Below are 20,085 nucleotides of genomic sequence, written 5' to 3'. Positions count from 1 at the left end.
ACTATCTGCATTTATCTCTAAATTGATAATAACTAAAGGATTCCGAATTTTATGTAAACATCAAGAGAATGTGCTTAAAATAATTGAAACTTACTCTACAATAATCGAACTTAAGGTCTCAGAGAAATATGTTAGTTAGGATAAATGTATTTTGCTTTCCCATTAGCCTCTTTACCTTCTATTTTTCATCAATTTGCTTTGCCCAATCAGGTTTTGTTTACACATTTTTAATAAGCTACAACAACTCTAATGACTGTTTCTTTTAACTTTATTTTTTAATTCACAGGTAAAATTATATGTATTTACATACACAACATGATGTTTGAAGTCTATGTACGTTGTAAAATGACTAACACTAGCTAATTAACATATGCATTACCTCATGTAATTACCATTTTTGTGGTAAGAACACTTTACATCCACTCTTAGTATTTTTATGACTACCTCATATTACTATCTATAGTCACCATGTTGTACAGTAGATCTCCTGTACTTATTCCTTCTAACTGAAATTTTGTGTCCTTTGGCCAACATCTCCCCAGCCCAACCTCCAACCACCCCAGGCCCTGATAACCACCATTCTATGGAGGCTTCTCAAAAAATTAAAAATAAAACTACATTATGATCCAGCAATCCCATTACTGGGTATATATCCAAAGAAAATGAAAACGATATGTCGAAGGGGTATCTCCATTCCCCTACATTTGTAGTATTCATAGCCAATGTATGGAATCAACCTAAAGAATGTTTTCAATGACAAATAACCAGGAACACATTTTATTAATCTCATATGCTCCAACTTACTACGCAAGTTGACCTTGTATAAAAGTAACTTTACAAGAACATTAGCACTAAATAATTCCTAATATCTTGGAGACAATTTTCAAAACAATACATTTGTTTACTCATTCAAGATGTATTTACTGAGCTACTACTGTTCTATGCCAAGTGATGTTCTACATCCTAGACATGCAGCAAAAACCAAACTGAAAAAAAATTAACTCTTGTAGATTTTCAAAGCAACTATAGTAGCGAGAAAAAGTATATGCAGTCATGTCTTACTTAATGACGGGGACATGTGAGAAATGCATCATTAGGCATTTTGTCATTGGGTGAACATCATAGAGTGTATTTACACAAACCTAGATGATACAGGCTAACTATACATGTCGGTTAGATGGTATAGCCTATTGCTCCTAAGCTCCAAACCAGTACAACACGTTACTGCACTGAATACTGTAGACAATTGTAACACAATGGTGTTGGTGTATTGAAACAGTACAGTAAAAATATGGTATTATAAACTTATGAGACCATTATCTTAAATGCAATTCATCATTAACTGAAATTTTATTATTTGGTGCATAGCTATGTTAGATAATGATCAGTACTATGAAGAAAAATATAGCATTACTTATAAATTAAGAAAACAGATCAATCTACTAAACATCAGGTCTTCCAAAAATTATTTTTTTAAACCAATATAATAGTTACTCCTGAGAATAGGTACAAGAATTTTTTTTAATCATGATAAATCTTATCTCCTATCCCTCTTCAGTCCTGCCTCCACCTCAATCCATTCTTCAAAGAGCAACTAAAGAAATTAGATCCTCCAGAGGCTTCTCATGACCCCCCTCACATAGACCCCTCAGCACAAACTGACCCATGCCCACCTCCAGCTTCATCATCCTCCGTGTTTCTCTAAACTCACTATATTCAACCCATAGTAACTTTTTTTTTTTCTTAAGTCTGTCAAACATATAAAGTTCCTTCCTGCCTTAGGTCTTCACACACATATCTTTCCCACGTTGGGCTCAGTCCCCACCTCCCTCATCCCACCCCAACCCCAAACCCAACTAAATCCTGCTCACTTTTTAATACCTGTGATTTCTGCATGGAAGCCAAGTCTCCATGAGGTTCCCCTGTTTTCACTCTTCAAGAGTCTTTACCTATCCTTTGGGAACTTATTACTATTTAAATTATGTAAACACTTATGTTATACTCTGTGTATTTATCAAATACCCCTCCTCAGATTGCAAGTTCTGTGGGATGAGGTGAGAGGAGGCACTTGTTTCTCTCCTTGGCCGGTGTACTTTCACTGCTTTGCACCCTGCCTGGCATAAACTAGGCATTTAGAAAATTGTTCCCGAGAGAATTAAAGAATAAATTTCATCAAAAGTGTCTTCAATTTACAACATGTAGTTTTATGCAACACTTGGCAAAGTGGGTTCTTGTGGGAGCTGGTAATATCCTTTAAACCATGGGACTGAGAAAATGATTCTAGTTGAATCTGTGTTATTTAATCTGTGTTTTTTTAATCTATGGGGCTCTTGCCCCAGACTCTGTTGGAAGTCTGCTGTGCTTGCTTGTAAGCTCATAGTCCCAATGACAGATGGGTTTTAATCTTTGCTATTTGGCTTCTAGAATGGGTATGTATTACTAACTCATGCATTTTCTCTAACATGTAGAATCTGATTCTGGTGGCCGTTCCCTCTGAGGAATAAGATACTTTCTGGAACTTGTAGCCACGGGAGAAAGGTTTCAAACACTTTCAGAGAGTTGAGGAGAAGCCACTTTATACTTGGAATCATTGTTTAAAAAAATTTAATTATGAAAAATCACAAATGGGTAAAACCACTAAATAATCCCAGATAGCAATAGCTCATGGCATGATTGTTTAATCACCTCATGCTCGGTATTCTAAAGGACACACACATAGACGGCAAACACACAATGTTGCTGATGTTTTCTGTGTTTTTTAGAGTGAGAAATTAGAATTATTTTTGAGGATGGGAAGACTCTTTCCTCACTGACTAGCATATCCCAAATTTACACCATGACAGTTACCAATTTATAAAAATATTTTATTTCCATATGTGTCACCCTAACTTTTTTAGAGGCAGAAACCTGTCTTTTCTCTTTTTTATCCCCATGACCTGGCAAAAAAAAAAAAAAAAGTTTTAAATAGATGATTAATATTCATTAAACAAATCACAGATAGTAAAGAAGTATTAAAAGCAGCCTGAGCTGGAGTCAACTATTTCTTGTCTGTATCAGCCGGGCAAAATGTTGCTCAGAAGCCACTCAGGGAATAAAACTCTCTTGTGAAGAATCTGTTCCTTTAAACTAAGGACTTAAGTTTTCCCAAACCCTGTAAATTCTCTTGTTTTTCTATATGGATTTATGCCAGAATGATTCCAGTCCACTGGTTGGCAGAGAGAATGGTTTAATAACTGCAGAGGAAATATAAAATTCTATTCAGCATATAATAAAAGCTGTAGGGGATTATGTATTCATTTATCCTGTAGTAGGAAAATTCAAATCTTCATATAACAGAGTGTTGCCATGTCAGCTTCCTCTGGAGAGTTGAAAACTGAACTGTAATGTAAAGACAGCAGAATGATGTGATTTGTATTGGAGTCACTGGAATCGACAAAACCTAAATTTTTAAAAATTTATTTATTTCAGTTGACAAATGACATATTTTATAAACCAGTGGTATACAATATGATTTTAATATATGTTCTACTATGCAAAGCCTCAATTCTTAATTGGTCTACAGGATTCAGCTGATAACATGAATTCTGTCTACCTGTGTTTTTATATCTGTGAAAGAATTATGCTACTTTATAACTCAGTTATTTTGAGATTCCATATTCTAAAATTATTACTTTCAACCATCAAATATAAGACAGTAGAAATATGGGGCAAAATTTTTTGCAGTTTTATATCAAAAAAGTAGATAAATGTAATAGGGAGTGCAGTAAAGAGAACAGAAAGAATTTTTAAAAAGAAAGAATGGGGAAAAACGAAGAGAAAAAAATGTAAAATAAAGGAGAGAGGAAGGGAGCCCGAAAGGGCAAAGAAAGTGAGGAAGGAAGGGAATATTAAAGTATTTGATAGAGCTTCCCTACCACTCAGATGCTTTTGTATGTGCAGTATTTCAAAGTTCTTCCTAGGTAAATAGCAATGTCTTTCCTTTTTGTTAGCACTGCTGCAGCTGCTGTTGCTCACAAAGAGATTCACAAATCAAAATAGACTCAGTTAGCTTTTCAATAATTCTGAAAAGGTAGGAGAACATTGCCAGAAAAGGATAGCACTCCAGTATCCTAACATGGAGTCTTGTTAGCAAAACAAAGTGTGAATTGCTTAGATAATTCCCTGCTGTTGGTAATTCCACTGGGTGCCTTCTGTGGCAGCACAGGCTATTTCTCCTCTATAGACCAATGCCATTGAGCAGGAGATGTCAGAATAATATGAAAAAGTTGCTCTTTTGAAATGTTTATTCTTCTAGTTTTTTTTAAATGTCAGCATGATTCATACCTATTGGTTCTTAGCCTGGAGCACCCAGCACAACCAGGAACTGAGGAAGCTGGAGCGGGATGTGAATAATGAATGGGCTGCATAAGCAGAAGTCTATACCCAGTCAATAAGCAGACGTCTATACCCAGTCAATGTGCAGAGTTGCAGGCTAGCATTTTCACAGATTATTTCTATTATTCTCTCTCTCAAGGGAAAACAGGAAAACTAGCAAGAGAACTAGCAAGAGCTTGAACAAACGCCTGTACTCAGATTGGAAGACTGCTCATTTGTCTACTCCCTCATTCCTGGAAATTGCACTGAAACTGTCTGATTAAGGTATTTGGAAAACACAAATTTCTGACACATTTTGTTGATGATCAACCTCCGTTATCCATCCATATCTTTTTATATGTGACGGTGGGGCAGGGGGGTAGTATTTGTGCCGAAGATTGAAGAACTGTATCACTTTAAAAGTTTTTGTGATATTAAGGGGAAATTAGTATTTGTCACATCTTCTGAAATTATTACTATTATTAATGTTTTCGAAATGCTAGTTTCACTGGTGGCACACTGGCTCCTTGTATAACATGTTTGCTTTCTCCCACTGTCATTTTTTACTCTATCAAATCCAAAGCTGTCATGGTTCATTATCTGTAGATGATCTTGAGCAGCCTTGCATTCTAAAAGAATATGCCATGGCATCTGCCTCTGTGCTTTTGTGACCCGCTGCAGAGATGATATTTTAGCATGAGTCTTGGGTGAGGGGCTAGAGGGGAGAGCAGAATTTGTCTCAGACTGATGTTTCTTTGTACCATGCTGTGTCTTATTCTTTCCTATATGGCTAATTCAACAGTGAAGTACATATATCACACTGTGACTATTACATATGTTAGAGTATATAATTGGGGTTGTAAAGTATCTGTCTGAATGTCTTCACTAATGAATTCCGTCAAATTCAATTATCATTCTTAGACTCTTCATTAACCAATCAAATTACTCCTTTCGTCTAAGTCATTTCTAACACACTTTTATTAGGCATACACACAATTCTATGAAGTAAATGTGAGGTGATTAGATTATCTCACGATCTTTATTTGGAGTCCCACGCTACTGAAGTTTGGATTTCTAAAGAATAACCTTTCACATTACTTCCACTGTATACAGGAGAAATAATGTTACAGTGTGAAGCTCTAAGACTCTATTTTACTACTTATATCTTAGACTTTTTCTTTTTCCTGGCGAAGTTTGCTACAGTGGATCACCAATACAAAAATACATAGAAACATACCGACTATATATTCCTATCAAATTAACCTACTTATTAAATAGATGTATCTATAGGCTTATACTATACTGAATCATAATGTTCTTCACCTTTTAGGAATAAATTATTTCAGTACTAGAACTTTCTCCTATCTCTTACAGTAAGATACCACAGCATAGGATCACAGTTGTTATTGTTGAAACTTTTTTTCAAATTATCACTATTTCTCTACATGGATTTCTTCTTAAACAAAGTGGTTCTGGAAATGCATATACCCAGTATTTATAGTACTTTAGTTTTCTAGGAAATAATTGCCACAGTACTAATTTACATTGGATATTTTAATCATTTTACAATGAAAGGCAGGTGCCTAATATCCTTGCAGTATGATTCTTACCATACAGATCTGAAAATATTTCCATTTTGTTCTCTTCTACATTAATGTCTTTTAGGAACATTTTCATCTTCTGTCCTACCACTATTTTGAGAAACATCTCAAAACGTGGTCTAAAACCAACCTACCAAAATATATGTTCTGGGTCCCATGCCAGACTTAAGTCAGAATCTTTGAGAGTAGGCCCTAGGACCAGCATTTAAAATATACATATTAGGTGATTATAATGTACTCCAATGTGTAATAACCACTGCTCTACAAAATGAGAGCAAAGAAACAACTGACAGAAAAGCATTGTAAAACTAGATGTATAACTGATAACAAAAATAAAAGCACCAAAATCAAGTTAAATTTGGATTTAAAATTTTTCTACATGTTTTCATTACTTGCTGCACAAAGCATTCTAGGTTGTTTATTTTGCCTTTAATATGAGTCTTAAATATTTTAAATTAAAATTTTTAATATTTAGTGTTAATTAAGGATATGGATGTCTGTTATTTAAAAGCATTTTCCAAGCTGCCAAATAATGAATGATATTTATAATGGTAAAAGGTATTAAATTTATAATTTGTATAATCCATTAGTATTTTCATATTTGAATCTTTAGTTTTACAACGCTTTGTAAATAACAAGTCTATCTTTAATATTTTGTATATATTAAAGTATATAATAAACACCACTTTTTATAGAATTTTGACATATCTTTTTGTTGTTATATACTTTACATATTAAAGTATATAATAAACACCACTTTTTAAAGAATTTCAACCTATCTTTTTGTTATGGTTTCCATTTAAATGAATTACTTGAGTGTCTTACTTTCAGAGGATGCTTTATTAATATAACTAAATTGAATTCTTTGGGCTGAGATTTTTCCATTTTTTCATAAATGAATATTTCCATATTATCTAATCTTAATAAGAATATTTTCTCAGTACGACAAGTAAGACATGTTTGCCAATTTAATATACCAAACTCTAAAGTAAGTATACACTCAAATGAGAGTTAGGGGACAAAGAACTGTCTTCTGAACCATGAAAAGACAGAATGTCATAATTACCTCAGGCACTGAAAGACAGCAAAAATCTACATTAGTTCTAGTAGAAAGACTACAGAGAATGTTTGACCCATAAAATTAATTTTTGCTTCCTACACAGCCGACTCCATGGAGACAAGGTCTAAAAAGTGAAAATGGTCAAAATCTTAAGTTTGTAGGTTAACTTACTTTGTAAATTAAATATGTCCTGAAAAGACTGGAATAATTTAAATTGTTTCTGCGTTCATAAGAATCACTTTATATATCAAAAATTCTTTTGTTTCCATCTAGTTTTAAAGATTGTTTTTAGATTATGGACAGGCACTACTTAATTGGGTTGTGTTTCAAAAGTTTCATTTAGAAGTTAAATATTTGGGACCCAAAACTTATTTTCAAATATAAAGAATGCTATAAATGACATTTCATGCCCAGATTCAATTTTATGAAATCCACATTTTAGTAAAATTACAAAAGTTATAAAACTAGGAACTGAAGGGAAGAATCATTGAAAACAATGCTATATGATCCTGAAAATTAAACCCATTAAACCAAAAATATTAAATTATATATTTACTTTGAATATCAATGCTAAAGGAAAATAAATTTGCTTATAAATAAATGAGAAATTAAAAGAGGGTAGGATACTTTTCTAAAACACAGAGAAAGTGGGATTATAGCATGAGCAGTATTCCTCTGAGCAGGGGAGAGGGAGATGGAAGGGACAGATGCTGGCTAGATTTAGAGAATGAAAGGCAAAAGGATCTCAAGTATGAGTGGCCAACAGCACTGAACTAGCTATTAAATAGAAAATTTGCTCATAAATGGTATGTTTATAATCCAGAAGAACAGGTGTATTCAATTTTTCTTTTCCTTTTGGGACAGTTTTGCTCGTGTTGCCCAGGCTAGAGTGCAGTGGCGTGATCCTGGCTCACTGCAAGCTCCACCTCCTGGATTCAAATGATTCTCCTGCCTCAGCCTCCTGAGTAGCTGGGATTACAGGCATGAGCCACCACACCCAGCTAATTTTGTACTTTTAGCAGAGATGGAGTTTCTCCATGTTGGCCAGGCTGGTCAAAAACTCCTGACCTCAGGTGATCCACTGCCTCCACCTCCCAAAGTTCTGAGATTACAGGCTTGAGCCACCATGACTGGCCTTAATTCTTTTAAAATGAATAGATAACTATGCTGTTACACATCCATTTAGAAAGCAGCTGTGTAGAGGAAATGGTAAGGAGAGATAGTGAGCATGCATGCTAACTCAGTGGGTGCCAACTAATGGAGTGAAGGGAGAGCTAATGAATCTCTGGCATTCCACCAACAGCTTTTTCTGAGTGGATTAACTCCTTACTCAAGGTTTTATTGAGCTCCACTTTCTAAGGAATTCTACCCTTCATTTCTTCCAAAAAAGTCAGCATCAAGTGAACCAGATTTAGCAATTTGCTGCCTTTGTGTGCATAGTTGTTCATTTAATTTATGAAATATTTATTGAATACCTACTGTGTAGTCAGCACTATGCAATTTTTGTTATTTTTAGCCCAGACATTAGGACACAAAGATTATTTTGTTATATTTGAATTTTAGTATTTTGTATTTTACCATTTCTCCTTTATTTTCTGTTTCTTAAATTTGGATAGTTGAAGGGAACAGGTGGCATCCATGCCTAGGGATGGAGGGCTAGGAGTGTGGATAACCCAGAGAACAAGGTGCAAAAAAAGGAGGAATCTGTCTTGTTCCTCTATTCTTCTGATTTTAAGGATGTCTTAGCAGCCCTAAGTAGAGCCCCTATCACTTCCATTTAACCTTAAAAATAATTTTTAGGGATGGAAAAAAAAATAGAACTATTTGCTCATGATAAAAATTCTCCATTCAAAGTGAAGAAAAACTAATACATTCAAATTGAAGACCTGCAATATATAGCTCTTTTTGGGCTGATATATCTCACTACTAGGCTAATCTATGGTTTAAGAAGCAAGAAGTTAGAAAGGCATCCTGGAAAAATTGCCCATAATTCTTCATCAACTGTAATTTTCGTGAAATAAAAGCCTAAATCTCCTTTAGTAGTTAGTTTGAAGTACAGAAGGTCATCATGTGAGTTTCTAAAATCCCTTTTAACTCTAGAAATTCTACTGGAGAGATAGGTGAATAAGACTGGGAAAAGAGAATGGTTCATCTTTTATTGAAGAAAAGTGTTTAGAGGAATTTTTCAGTATCAAACACCCCTCATTTCCATTCCATTTTCAAGAAACAAGAGCAAAGGATGAGTTTTGGCAACGTTCAAAGAAGTGTCTTAGGGCAGGAATAGTCAATGCCTGTGTTGAGTTACCTGAATCTCTATTTGGCACCTTCTGAAAGTTACTATACAAACCTGGGCTTAAGAAGAGGATGATGGTATAGTCTCGCAGCCTTGTGTGAATTTTCCAAATGGTTTTGTTACCTCAAACCATAGAAGTGATAGCTCAAAATTTATAACTGATGCTATGTCATCAGTTGTACTCACATATAAACTTGCTTGATAATATTTACTACACTTAAGTTTCCAATCCATCTATTTTTGTCTCCTACATTTCCCTGATCCAACAAATCTTATCCATCATGCAGCCTGAGTTCATACTTTTGTTTATTCAATGATTTTATTGAGCATCTACAATGTCAGTTATTCTTCAAATCCTCTTGTCCAGGCCCCTGTCCTCATGGAGACTACCGTCTAGTAGAGAGGTTGACTATTAACAAGGAACAAATATATAAATAATAAGACCCACCAAAATCTTGTTTATTCACTAACTTTAATCGTATTTTTGTCTAAATTTTCTTTCTCCAAGTTCTTTTTTTAGTCAGTAATCCTACGCTTCATTTTAGCCTCCTTGATTCTTACTGTTTTCAACATTGCACTAAAATTAATATAATCCACTTATTTTAACTCTTTTAAGATTTTCCATCATCTTAAGTGGGAGGAACAAATAAATTCATAAATTAACATATTAGATAAGATGAATTGCCTAAGAAATTTAATCCATATAGCCAGACATAAGTAACACTAGAGTTGCTCCAATGTGGCCATTATGGAATCAAATACCTCACAGCCCAGGCCTCAACGGCATCTTTTGTTGTCATGAGATTTTTCTTAATTACATTTTCCGGTGATTAAGTGTCCCATTTCAACACATCGGAATGCATTTTCTGTATTAAGTTGTCAATGATCATAAACTATCTGGCAAGAACTTATTCCAGTTATCCAAACAACCTCCTCCAGGATCTCTAGCTTAACCATTCAACATTTACTATGTGTACTTGGCACAAAGATGGTATGAAGTTTTAGCCACTAAATTGTTTATACGTTTTTCACACTATTCCAAGATATTAGAACAGGATACTCATTTACATGTGTACACATATAAATGTCTGAATATACATTTTGAAATGCAATAGGTTACCTCTGATGATGGTTCAAGAACTAGAAGGATAATCTTAAGGAACATAAAAATTTCGCATTTGAAGTTATTGCTAAGAAGAATAGCAGTGTAAGAGTTTAGATAACTGCAAAAGTAAAGAATCAAGGCAGTGTAAAGTTTCTATATCTTAGGGAACTTAACTAGCTGTTGAAAGGGCACCTCTCTGGCATCATTAAAATTTTAAAAATTTGATACATAAAGATGTGCCAGTAACAAGTTTGGTCCTTAGCAATATTCCATTAATGATACTGTCCTTTTCATTCAGTGAATCCGAGAATAATAGTTTTCAGACCTAAATATTTACAACCACGGTTTCATCAAAATACAGAGAACATATATTGTATTGAGTATGCCTTTATCTAGGGCAAATCTTAATAGTGTCTAGAGACAGACCAACTACCAAGAAAAATTACCAAGACAATTATTAAGAAATTCGTATAAATCCCTTTATTACATCTTAGATTTTAAAAATTCTCAAAACAATTCCAGCCTTTACATACCTGTGATGGATTTTTATTCCCTGGACAATTTATCAAGAAATTAAAAATTCAGAGCATCCTAGCAACACAGTGGTATATTTACCATTACAATATGCCTATTTTATTTATTTTTGTGGCACAAATACCCCAAAGTATTTTATTTATTAACCTATTGTCTGAATTATAATATACCTACAGAAAAGTGAATAAAACATGCATTTTATATAGCATTATGAGATTTTTTTCTCTTGCTTTTTGGTCATTTGATCTTGTAAATTGTTATTTTTTAGTTGTTATGATGAAGATTTAATATCCACAATATACAAAGAAATCTTACAACTCAACAACAAAAACCTAATTTGTCTATTTACAAATAAAAATTACAAATTAGATTAGATAATTACAAATCAGAAAACAATGAAGAATAGAATTTAATTGAATGGAAAATGTATTAAATATTTATATTCGTGGAAGAAACACACATGAAAATGAATTATAATTTGCTATCAAATACACAGAAAATTAGGTGGAGTTTTTGGTTCACAATAGCTGACAAGTTGACAATATGCTAATGTCAAAAATAATCATTCTTCTAAGGTATTTAAATAGAAACATAACAAAAATAATCTTGGGTATGATCACTTCATTAGAGACTTGGGTTCAAATTTAGGTCCCACAATAGAAAAAGAATTAACAGGAAGGTGGAAAGAGCAATAAAACCACAGTTATTTGTAGTTCGTGACACAATCTTGTAAGAAAAGAAATTCAAGATGCTAAAATGAGAAAAAAGAAGGAAGCATCAAATGTGGATTTGAAATGAATATATACCATTATAAGACACACTGTATACACACTGTATACCGAGAACCAAAAAGAAACTTACTGAAATTGTAGGAAAGAACAACGAATGACATAATGCAATATTTTGAGAAGAGAATGTTGACAATTCTTTTTAAAAGACAGCTATTTATCTTTTGTGAAAAATCGTAATACAGTTCTGTTTAAAAATGAAGAAATACTCTACTGTATTACCTCCCAATTCTCACATATTTATAGATAAGTATTAAAACTATACTTAGTATAATAAACCTAAATTTCTGAAATATGAACACTCACAATTTTCTAGGTGATTTTGTTATTTAACTGTAAGCAAGGGAGAATCTAAGAAAGAAAAATATATTATTTCTAAAACGACTCCCCTTCAAGATGGCACCTGAATACATAGAATAATCAGATTAATCATTTGGAGTTAGTGGTTGTTTTTATGTTATATAGAAGTAGAAATGACCACTATCTGATGGCATCCAAGAAAGTACCTCTACGGTGACAGAACTGTCACCCTGATCACCATTGCTCATGAACCCCCTTCCTGTTAATGGGCACATTCCAAGTAGAAGACATGATAACAAATTCTTTATGTACTTTTAGGACTGTTAATTCTAAAACTGTTGGGACTTCTTATATACTGCTGGTTAACTTCTGAGTATAAATGTAAGGAAATTCTATTTCATAATTTAGTGTCTTGAATAGGACTTTATAAATTGGTTTATGATCAGTCTGCTTCAAGTTTATTTTGGATACCAGATGTTCCCTTTATTTAATCTACTTAAATCAACAAAAGAAGTAATTTCAAACAGTATTCATCCAATAAACTGTAGTTAGGAAAATGTACATTAATCTATTTTTATTTACCAACAACTTTGTCCTTTTCTTTAGAAAAGCACTTTGAAGGAGGGAAAAATAAAAACAGAAGGAAAGAGAAATTATATATAACTGTAAAAATTATATGCAGCCTTGCCTGCTTTTTATGTAACCTAGTATTCAAAACTTATCTGGTTTTATCATATTCCATTATGTTATGGACACACAGGCCAGTATTTTCCCACCAGTTTCTCCTAACTAAGAAGAACATTCAAACTGAAAATCTGAGTTTGTGTTTTTCTACTGAAAGAAATGTCGCTGGTAAATAAGGAAGATGATTTATGTGCATAGAGCTGACCTTATAAAAATAATCTCTGTGTTCATCATAAAGTTGAATTTTATTGCTATGTAACATTTGTTCCAATTTCTTTTTGTATATCTCTGATAAACCATTAGTTTGTAGATCTCTGATGCCTTAGAATATATGACAGTTTAAAAACATCTATTGTGTTTTCCCCAAAATTCTTTCATTAGTCGGTTTTTTTTTGTTTTTTTTTTTATGAAACAGTGACCATTTCTTTCATGGTTACAATTTTTGCAGTGTTTTAGCTAACATATTGTACTAACTGAAAATTATCTTCAATTTAATTATAAATTAAATATATTTATTAATTAACAATTGTATCTCCAAAGTAAAGAATTTTTGGTTTCTAATGCTAGCAATTCTTGTTTATATTTAATGAAATTCACATTTCTCCTGACAGGGGAAAAATATTTTTCCACATTAAGAAAGCCTTTTCATTCATGTCCTGAAACTACATATTTTTGTTCTGGAATATAAATCATCTATTTATTTGATATGTATGCTGAAATTTAGTTTGTGAAACAGGATATATATCTATTTGTATGTCTCTCTGTAATAGAATTCTGGACTGTAATGAGTTGTTCTCCATATACATGAAGGATTAGATATATATCTTTCTTCTTTCCAAAAATGCCATCAACATTGTCAGTCTCAGAAAACAGGTGAAAAATTGCCTCAATGTTTCTGATATCTCTTATTAAAGATAGTCACAATGCAGAACTGACAAATATTAAAGTTTTATGAAGCATGACATGAAATAATAAAACTTTCTTTTTTATCTTATTTTATTTTATTATTATTATTATTATTTGAGACAGAGCCTTGCTCTGTTGCCCAGGCTGGAGTGCAGTGGCGAGATCTCGGCTCACTGCAAGCTTTGCCTCCCAGGTTCACGCCATTCTCCTGCCTCAGCCTCCCGAGTAGCTGGGACTACAGGTGCCCGCCACCACGCCTGGCTAAGTTTTTCTATTTTTAGTAGAGACGGGGTTTCACCATATTAGCCAGGATGGTCTCGATCTGACCTCATGATCCGCCCCCCTCGGCCTCCCAAAGTGCTGGGATTACAGACATGAGCCACCGTGCCTGGCCAAAACTTTATTTTAATAAAGGGCTCATATCAAATAAAGGGCTTATATCCAAATGAATATTGTCCTTCACTATGGTCATCTTAGATTTCAGAAATGCTTCCATCGTTCAAAACATTCTGCTATGTGTTTGCAACTTTTAGAATCAGTTTATGCACCAGGAAGCAGTCTTCGACAAACACCACTGTGAAGGCATTGTCATTGTGATCAGTACAAATGAGGAGGCAGCCTTTTTAAGCATAAGGAACATTTCTTTTAATGAGTCTGTGTCCTCTCCAAAAGAAATACGCATTCATCAAGTACACTTTAATTTGAAGTGCTGTGTGTTTTTTTACACAAAAAGATACATCTCTCACAAAGGAGAAGTACTCTGAGGCTGATGGGTTCATGAGGTCACGTGTTAGCTAAACGACCTCATAGGCTATGCCCAGAACATTAGTTAGACCTTTTCAAGATGTGGGGGAAAAAAAGACACATAAAGTTTCAGGCTGAATCAATGAGACTATTTTTTTACTCAACTCTTGTTATATTTTATAGTTATATCCTTATCCCAGGCAGGACATAAGGTCCTTTCAAGAACCCATGAGGCTATACATGACCTTCCCCTGCTACCTCTCTTTACTGGAATATAAAACCTTACTTGAGCCTATAGTACTCTGCATACATAGTTACCATTCGCTATTTACTTTACATTAGGGATATATAAAATAAACCCTAAAAAGCCAACCTATGCCAATCTCAGATGGGTTGACTAGTGAATTTTACTAAACATTTAAAGAAGAGATTTTACTAGTTCTCTATGATCTCTTCCGGAAGATAGAAGCAGAGGGAATACATCCTAACTCCTTCTGTGATGACAGAATTACATGAATATCAAAACCAGACAAAGGCAATACAAGAAAAGAATACTATAGACCAGTATCTCTCATGAACATAGATGCAAAACTCCTCGACAAAAGCCAGCCCATAAGCTATCATGCCGGGTGAAAAGGTAATGGAACTGTGGAGGGATGTTCTGCTTTCCATTATAAACCATTTATTTATTCAAACAATATTTACTTTTGTGAGGTTGATTCTATGTGGTCAAGAAATCAAACTTGTCATCTCTCTCATTCAGTCAGTTACTTATTCATTCACTCAGTGAACAAATATTTTTTCAAAATACACAATGCGTTAGGCATTATACCTGGTGCTGGGGGATACAATAGTGAGCAAAATAGGCCAAATTCCCACCAGCATGGTGTTTACATTGTATTGGAGAAGCAGACCATAAATGAGATATTACACAAATAGATAATAAACAAGATAAATACATCTACATTATATACTATGTTATCTTTATATCAATAAATCAAGATACATAGATATATAGCTTGCTTATTATCTATCCAATATAATGCAAGGTATATAGTAAGATTTTTATTATGTACAATAAATATTATATAAATAAATAAATATATATAATAATAAATATATATAAAATGTAAAGTATGCTAATGATAAATGCCAAGAAGAAAGCAAGAACTTAACTTGTACATAGGGGTGAAATTGACATAGATTGTTTAGAGATGGCCTCATTGAGAAAACGACTTTGTGTAAAATCCTAAAGGCAATGAAGAAGAGTCTTGATAATGGTTCCTGGAAGAGCACTGCAGACATAAAGAACGAGACACAACAACAGAGGCTGGTGTAGAGTGAATAAGGAAATATGCTTGGAGATATGAAGTCATAGATTTAGATGGAAATCAAATCATGCAGAGCCTTGTGAGAAATGGCACGGAGTTTTGATTTTCAGCCAAATGTAATGAACAGCCATTGGAGGGTTTTCAACAGGAAAATGCTATAAAATGATTGACTATTATAAAAAATGTATTCCAGTTTCTGTACAGAAGACAATATTTAGATGTCAAGAGTACAGGCAGATAGATCAATAGGAAGTTATTGCATTACTCCAGGTGAGGCAGCTACCAGAGTTGGTAATTTTGATTAGGCTTGTGGCTGCACACTATTGAGAAGTTAGTAGACTTGAGATATATTTTAAAAGTAGAACCTATATGACTTGTGGATGGATTGAATATGGAAAGTAAGAGAGAAGGAATCATGAAAATAATTACCCTAGAGTTTTTCCTTGAACACTTTGGTGAAGCCATTTACTCTGATGGGGAAGACTCCAACAGAAATGGGTAGGGGAGGAGAAAACAAATTTTGTTTTTATGTTAGGTTTGAGGTCATCTTTAGGCTTCTAAGATAAGTCAGTTAGGCAGTTAAAATATAGGAGGCTGGACCTCAGGGAAAAAGACTGGGATGAAGATATCAAATTAGGATTTGTATGAAGTAAGATATTCCCAATAGCAAATTAAAAAACACCTTACTAAAATTTACTTAAATATTATTAATATTTGTTATGTCACTTTGTTATATCTATTTATTAAATCCAACTCTAGAGAGTACCAATGTTTATTCAGTAGATAATTGATATTAGAACCCTGGGTCAGCCTCTCTGGGAGTCTCCGGGCCTATCCCCCATGTTTCCAGACTTTGTGCAGCATCTCAAGCAACATGTCCTCCCATGGCAACAGAGAAGGCAGAGTCACTGCAAGGAGAACACGCAGGAGAAAGGGGTTCTTTTTAAAAGAACCTCTCTCTTCTGACTGGGGAGAAGATAGAAAATATCTTCCAGAAAACTACCGATGGATTTCCCTAATGTCTTCCTCCAGAGCTACATCAAATGCCCATCCCTATACTATCCTTTGCAAAAGGGAAGTGTATTATCTAAATTTGAGAGGACAAGTATGAATTATTACTTGTGACTGAAGTTCCATCATCAAAGAAAAAACTAGGACGTGTTGGGAAGGTAACCTTCCATGTCTGCTACAGTAGACATTCTCTTATAGATTGTATTTAAAATCAGGACCAGATAATGTCTCCAAAAACACACCCACTGTGCCAAGATATCTTCATCTTCTCTGTATAAAACTCTATATGGCTACTGGAAGAAACAGATTATATCGGCGTGATAAGGGGATAGACAGACTTGTTGAGTCATAAATAGAACAAGCAGAAATAATAGAAGAAGAGCTTAGAACATTCACAGGAAAGTAGAAGAAACTGAATTTCAGAAAATAAGTTTCTGTGTTTTTGTACCATAATTGAGGGATTGTGGGTGGTATTTGAACATGAGCTAGTGCACCTGAATGTCTTGTGTCTGTGAATGCTGCCATTCACCAGCAGCCTCTGTGAGAGGGCTTAATAGGTACTAATTGTTCATTTGTTTCTGAGACTCTGCAATATACCAGGTGCTGTGCCCGGAGCAAATAAAAGGCAGGCCTCTATCCTCAAAAAGTTCATAATCTCTGATGGTGATCTAGGTAAATAATATATTAAATATTTTTGCCATAACTCTCCTATTATTGTAATTTTTTCTGACTTTAAAAACTATAACTCAAGCAATCTATTGACATTTAAACCACGACTATCTGGTTTACACTGTCTTTCCAGACATTTACTTTGTTCTATTATAGAAAAGACAATGCGCATTGATATCTGCATGTGTTTTTAAGTACAAATTCTTATCTGTGTCTGCCATATCACACTGTATTGTGAGAAGTCCAAAATTTAGGTTCTTTCTTAAATTTAATTATCTAGTACTTTCCTACAACAATGTGTCTCCTATTGATATTTCGAATTTCATTTTGTTCACATATCTTGTGTTTGTGTCTCCTTGATATTGATAACAATGGCTGGTATAAGAGCTTATCTCCTATTGATTCTGAAAATGTAATAAGGAAGGAAAATGCAAAGTATCAGCCACATGTGCTGGTTATTCAAGCAACCATCCAACTTCTGTATGAAACTAGTATTGGGGGAAATATGGTATGCATGCTGCAGCTCAAGCTCACTTGTGTCAAAGAGAAATACAAAGGCAAGGGATGGTGCTGCTTTGACAAATACATAAAGGAATAAAGTATTTAAATAAAACAAGTGAACGTGGCCTTATGAGAATATTTGTTTTACTTATAAGGCACAGCAGTTTCACGAATGTTATCTTGCTTATTATATTACTATATTTACTTCAGAACAACAGCATTTGTATTCTTATCTAACAATTTATGAATACAAATGACATGAAAATCAGGAGATACTTTTACTCTTTATTTTGATTTTTATTCCATTTACTCCACATGGATATATATCCTAAGTAATCATCAAAATTAAATGAATATTTGATGAAAAATATAACATTAAAAGAAATCCTGAGAAGTTATGTAGTTCTTGCCTGACTCTAGGCAAATTTATAATATGTAAAGATCTTCTAAAGAAGAAACTCATATTGTAGAAACTCTTCCTTATTTCTAATTCAAATATTTATATTTTATATTAAGTGTGTTATATTTTATATTAAGTTTTTTCTTAGAAAATTTGTAATAAAGCATCATGTCTTTTGGCCTATAGCAAATGAAAAAACCCTTACAGTTAATTAATACAGAGATTTTAACATTGTAGATCTCTGGATAACTCATTTTGTTTCCTTTGGATTTTACACATAAAAGTAAGCATTGATTTGTAATTAAGAGAAGGGAAGAATTCGTGATTTGGAATAATTTTCTGTAAAAGAAGAATAGAATTAAAGATGTGTCACTATTTAAAATTAGATATGAGACATTTTTATCCAAGAAAATTCTAGAGAAATAATTTTGATTTTCAAATATGATTAGAAAAACTCAAACATTCAGCCTTGCCCTTTCTTTGAACTCTTTCTTAGGTTAACAAGTTCTCCTAATCTTATAGTTTTTGGTGCTGTTTATAAAATTGATAGTTGTACATTTATAGATTTTACAAAATTGTACTCTTTTTGTGGATAAGTATCTTTATGCCAAGTTTATTTGGCTTTGTGTGAATTACTGTTTGAAAAAAGACTGATCATTTTGTAATGAGTATCATTACATGAAGAGCTATTATTTCCTGGAACCTTTATTCTGCAGCCTCAGAATGTAGATCGGGGCCCTAGCAAGTTAAGGGCCAGGCTCCTCATCAAGGTTATTTTCCTCTTCGAAACACTGCCCTTTCCCCAACTCAAAATCAGCCTAATGGTCAGGAAAATTCACTTATAAGGAAAGAAAAGGAACAGTGCCTTCTTTACCTATGCCCTGCATAGCAGGTAACAATTACCTCAAATTCATTGTGGAAGATTGGAATATCCAAGAGTTTTAGAAATAGTTATGCTCAGACAGCTGTGTGTGACCGCAGGTAAAGTGGCTAAGCTCTCCAACATATTGTCCTTTATACACGGTCAGTAGAAAGGGTCCTCAAAACATTATCTCTACAATAAGATATGAAGGTACTTTGACTTGTACTTTGTCAGTAGCATGAGGCTATATTAAGATATAACTTAAAATAGTGCTTCATAAACAGTGGATGGCCATGGAATCGAATTAGTGGCTGGTGATTGGCATTTTGAATAAAATAGAATAGAAAAAGGATATAAGTTACATCAAATGCAGCAAGGATTAGTATTGCTATGTGAAACTTTGTATATTTGTACTGTGTATATGAAATTGTGCTGTAAAATGTATTTCTTACCAGGTGTAAAAATTTTCCAAAAATGTTTGAAAGATAGCCTACAGAATTGGACCATCTAGTACAACATGAAAACCCCCTAAAAAATACCACTCCAAGATACAGAGCACAGACGGGCATTCAGGACCACTAGAAAGAAGCAGTGCAGTGATGATCTTCAGGGTCTGTGATTGCTTTGGGTAGTCTTCTTGCTGTCATGTTGCATTAAGTAAGGTTTCTGAGCTGCAGTCGTCGTGTGGGTGTAATGAGTAAAAGCTCACAAATGCCCATTCAATTGGGCACTTATGGGAAAAAAGCAAATATAATAGTGTATCCTTATTTAGTTTACGTTAAGAGCTGTGTTTAGGAGTCTTTCCTCAGAATTCATGGTACTATGACTGCAGAGAAAATTCTCTGTATGTTTCCTCTACAAACTTTTACATTTGCTCTCTGGCATTTCTTTTGTCAGCAACAAGATGGCTACTGTATGCTAATAAAATCCCTGTGCATCTACC

General features: G+C 33.7%; 1 protein-coding gene across 5 annotated transcripts in view; it reads left to right on the top strand.

The window, feature by feature from the left end:
* Positions 1-20,085, top strand: part of SYT1 (synaptotagmin 1) — a 605,736-nt gene that overhangs the window by 110,976 nt on the left and 474,675 nt on the right. For all 5 annotated transcript variants that reach the window (XM_033221176.1, XM_033221179.1, XM_033221177.1 and 2 more), the window contains one exon: positions 4,514-4,638. The gene's annotated coding sequence lies outside the window, so the exon portion shown is untranslated. The remainder of the gene's footprint in view (positions 1-4,513; positions 4,639-20,085) is intronic.

The sequence above is a fragment of the Trachypithecus francoisi genome, unplaced genomic scaffold (assembly GCF_009764315.1).
Source record: "Trachypithecus francoisi isolate TF-2019V2 unplaced genomic scaffold, Tfra_2.0 Lachesis_group11, whole genome shotgun sequence".
In the NCBI taxonomy this organism is placed as follows: Eukaryota; Metazoa; Chordata; class Mammalia; order Primates; family Cercopithecidae; genus Trachypithecus; species Trachypithecus francoisi.
This window is presented reverse-complemented; position numbering and strand designations above follow the sequence as displayed.